The sequence below is a fragment of the Sinocyclocheilus anshuiensis genome, unplaced genomic scaffold (genome assembly GCF_001515605.1).
Source record: "Sinocyclocheilus anshuiensis isolate Anshui unplaced genomic scaffold, SAMN03320099.WGS_v1.1 scaffold218, whole genome shotgun sequence".
In the NCBI taxonomy this organism is placed as follows: Eukaryota; Metazoa; Chordata; class Actinopteri; order Cypriniformes; family Cyprinidae; genus Sinocyclocheilus; species Sinocyclocheilus anshuiensis.
Window position 1 is genome coordinate 1,193,134 of NW_015547665.1, and position 4,923 is coordinate 1,198,056.

Genomic DNA, 4,923 nt, shown 5'->3' on the forward strand with positions numbered 1-4,923 from the left:
TCCTAAGTGCACACACACAGCAGTGAACACACACACACCCGGAGCAGTGGGCAGCCATTTATGCTGCAGCGCCTGGGGAGCAGTTGGGGGTTCAGTGCCTTGCTCAATGGCACCTCAGTCATGGTATTGAAGGTGGAAGAGAGCGCTGGTTATTCACTCCCCCCACCTACAATTCCTGCCAGACCGGAGACTCGAACTTGCAACCTTTGGGTTACGAGGCCAACTCTCTAACCATTAGGCCACGACTTCCCCAAATAGTCGTGTGGGGAACTATACAAATAGTTGTATCTCGGACAAATATTGTCATATCATAACAAACCATACATCAATGGAAAGCTTATTTATTCAGCTTCGAGATGGTGTATAAATCTCAATTTTAAAAAAATTGACCCTTATGACTGGTTTTGTGGTCCAGGTTCACATATTTTATTTTCAGAAAACCCCCTAATCTTTTCTTCACACTCATGGTGGGATTCCATGTATTTTGTTGTATATTTTTGGTTACTATTGCAGAACAGGACAGCTGTGACCAAACTCTATCATATGTGGACCACATCCATCCTAATGGGGCTAGGGAGATGGAAACGGACAGTTAAAAGACAATGGATGGATTCAGCGTTTAGTGCAAGCGAAGCATGTGGGATAGTCATTATAGTATGATTTGCAGTGTTGACATCCATATAACCTCTATGATGCTGCAGTCATGGAGGTATAGTGAGAGAGTTAGATCAAAAACCCAGGTTCTGGATATAGATAATGTGAACCACTCCAGTACTAGACCTCCTCAACGATCATTAAAGTCTTCACACCATGGCCCAAATGTAACCTTTTTGTATAGTTCACTTTCAGAGGTGTTACTGTATCTGTTATTATCCAGAAATATAACTGCTGTCCAGACATTCTGTTCTAGAATTTTCTCAGGCATTTATATTTATTAATTTATTCATTGTAAAGATACTTATAATAATTATGCCAGTGGTTTTGTGCAAGCAAGCACTAAGATGACTTCAACCAATATTAATACTTGCTTTTTAAATTTTGTCTTTATTTCTGTAATATGCGCTGTGTCACTGCTGTCTAAGCTTTAATTTTAAGGTTTGTCATGAAATTAGACTTCAGAAGAGACACAATGATTATGTCCAACCTGCTGCAGAAATTCAGTACAGTCATCTGATTCGTCCTCTTGTGCACCACTTGAGTTGGATGCCCAATTTCACCATGAATATCAAACTCTGAAAACATGTAGGACATGACAGACAAAAAGAATAGGCCTATATCCTAATTTCTCAGAGAAAACATTGTTGCTTTATAAATCAAGAGATTGTAGAGATTATAATCCTTTAGTATACTAATTCTCACTATTAACTGCTTATTAGCATGCCTATTATTAACATATTGGCTATTTATTAGTGCTTATAAAGCACATATTCTGCATGACCATATTCTACGTCCCTAATCCTATCCAATACCTAAACCTAACAACCACCGTACTATTAATAAGTAGCAAATTAGGAGTTTATTGAGGCCAAAGTCGTAGTTAATGGTTTGTTAATAGCGAGAATTAAAATAAAGTGTGACCTAATCCTCTAGCTTTACTTTTTATGAATAGGATACACTGTACAAATTATTATAATTTTAATTGTAAAAGACTGTAAAATGCTACAGTAAAAAATCCTGTTAATTGGTTAATGGTAAGTTTTCTTATATGGTGTAAAACTAATAGATTTAATATATAATTCATAAATGTATTGTTTTTTAAGTCGTCATATAATTGGCAATAGAAAACCGTAAACTGCCGTTCCCAGAATTCCTTGTGTGACAGCTCACGTTTGATAGCATTTCTTTTAAATATTTGTTTTATCAGTAATAATGTTTGTTATCATTAATGTACATGAGGGTTTTATGTTGCATCTGAGGTTGTTAAATTAAAGTTTATTGTATTATTGTAGTGTCATGTGTTACCATTGTAGGGTTTTGTATTGTGTGTTATGATACGGTGTGCACCTTTTATCAGTATTTACCTCATCTTGTGGAAAAGCTATACTTTGATTCTTCACGTGTCTTTCTCTTTACCAACTGTGTTATTATGGTGGTTGTCAGTATGCTAAAGGTACAAAACAGATTTGAGTAAATTACATTTTTAAACTGTAAAATTATTTTTACAGAAATATTCCGGCAACCACAGCTGCCATTTTTTCCCCCAGCGAGAACAAATTCCTATATGTCCATTAAGATCTTGAACACTAGGGGCAATATGCAATAAGGGTCCAAGGGGTTGTGCAATATGGTATGATTAGCAGGGCCATAACCACCATAAATATTCACCCTTGAGTATTTAGATGAATCAAAGGACGATATGATTTTCAATGGTTGATTATTAAATTATTATGCTTAGTCCCCCCTGAATCCTGAATTTGAGGTTACATCAGGTTTTGTGGTTTTATCAGGGCAAATGTATTCACAATTGACTGTGGACGAGAGATTACATTAATGAGAGTGGGTTATTATCTGATGCTGGACGATGTGCTGTAAGAAGCTTGTGTTTTGTACCATTCAAGAAAACCAATTTAAGAAAACATCCCTTTAAAGGGACTTATAAAAGCATATTATATTTATTATATTCTAAATGGACTACACTTAAAAAAAAAATAAAGGTTCCAGAAAGGGTGTTTTTTATTGTTTCATAGTGTTTAAGTGCAGATAGGCAGAATAACAATAACATTAAGATGTGATCCGAAAAGTATAGAAAGGATTGTCAAATGCTGAATTTTAAAAAGATGTTATCTTACTACAGTGATCAGTTCCAGGGTCAAGTTGTTTGCACATTCAACAGATTTCAGATTTGTGGTTTGACTCTCTCTTTGTAGGAAGCTTGATTATTCAGATGAAGCTCAGTGATGAGTGTTTCCTTTAAATCGGCAGTGGGGCTGTTTTTCGTGTGATGTTGGTGGGTGGCGCCCCTCATGTTAGGGTTAATATAAGGGTAGGAGGCATCATGAGGAGGTTATCTCCCGTAAGCCGCCGCCTACAGCTTTAGTCGTCACCATTTACAGCCATTTAACCCTTAACCTGCAACACAGGGTCAGCTGACAGCTCCTAGCGAGGCTACAAAATGGATTTATTCAGATGAATCTCTCCTGCCTGCTAGGAGCAATCGCTGAACTGGTACCCTTGAATATGTGATTTGGTTTAATTCAGTTTAATTATATGGATTTTGCGTGTGCATTTTGGTTAAGGTGAAGTCACATATTAAGTCAGGCTGATTTTGCAGCTTTGCTATTTGCAGATTGCAATGTAACTGTCCACACATTATACATGTGTTTCTAAACCATAAAGGTCATTGTTAAACTTGGATTCTGTGATTTTTGCCATTCTATTATTTTTCAACCTTTTTGATGTATGATACAAAATAATTAACGAAAAAATATTAATATTATTAGCAGAAACTGGGAGTGTCTAATTATTTATTAGGCACTCCCAGTTTACTTATTAATTATTATTTTTAGTTAATTATCAATTAACAAGAATGGTTGTTCAATAAAAACAATGGCTATTAGGGAAATATGTTATCAGTTTATTAGGGAAATATGATTTTAGTTTATTTTCAGTTTACAATTTCGATTTTATGCATTTTAAGTTAGATCATTAATATTAAATATTAATTAATGTTAATTATCAATATTAACAATAATATTTAGATTATTATTAATAATATATTAATTTAAATAATTTTGTTATCCTGTGGTGGTGTTGTAAGAAGAAAAAAAACTCACAAAACATGAATACTTTATATATTCATATTTAAATACTCAGTTGGCATTGATTTATATATTGCTTGTGAATTATTATTATTATTTTTTATCTGGTTGTCCAGAAATGAGGAATTACGAAGTAAAATGAATCTAGATAATTATAAATATTTTAACACTGACACATTTTGGCTATGTTGCAAACAAGTGCATTTATAACCAGGCTCTTTCTCTATATTTGTGTAGTAATGCCTGTCTTGACATGTGCATGCATCCTCTGTATTTGTGAAAGATGTTGGAGATTACAGTGGTACCATGTGTCTGAGTACCGTCTGGGTCCCCGTGACTTAAGTGTAGCATACAACTGACATTACTCTTAGAGAAGAGGTTAAAACTCCAGGCCGAATGCTAAATCGAGAGTGGCCTTCGAAATCCACAGTCTTAGCATTCCACGATGCAGTCTGTACAGGCTGACCTTAGACAATATATTGAGCGGATGTCAGGGCAGAAACCATGGCTGAACAGCAAAGATTTTAAAGGTAGTCTTGACGTATAATATCAGGATGATTGATAATAATGCTCCTTTTAGCTTCTCACAGCAAATGGTCCTGCGTTACACACAGAAACACACTCATGTTGTTTCCTCAGTCTAATTTAGAACAGAGTCTGCTGTGAAGAAAATACAAATTTGACAGCTAAGGAGTCAGATTTGTCTTACACAACACAATTATTTCAATTTTGTTTACATTACCAGTCAAAAGTTAGGAGCAATTACAATTTTATGTTTTTGGAAGAAGTCTCTTAAGCTCACCAAATCTGCATTTATTTGATCAGAAATACAGTAAAAACTGTAATATTGAGAAATATAATTGCATTTCAAAAGAACTGTTTTCTATTGTAATATGTTTTAAAATGTAATTTATTCCTCTGATGACAAATCAGAATTTTCAGCATCATTACTCCAGTCTTCAGTGTCACATGATCATTCAGAAATCATTCTAATATGCTGATTTGGTGCTCACATATTAATAATGTTTCTCCTTATTATCATTGTTGAAAACCATTTTTGCTCCTATACTGTAAGTGTCTCCTATAAGTGTCTATACTGTATATCTATCTATCTATCTATCTATCTTACCCCAAACTTTTAAAATGTTAGCATATCACTTTCACA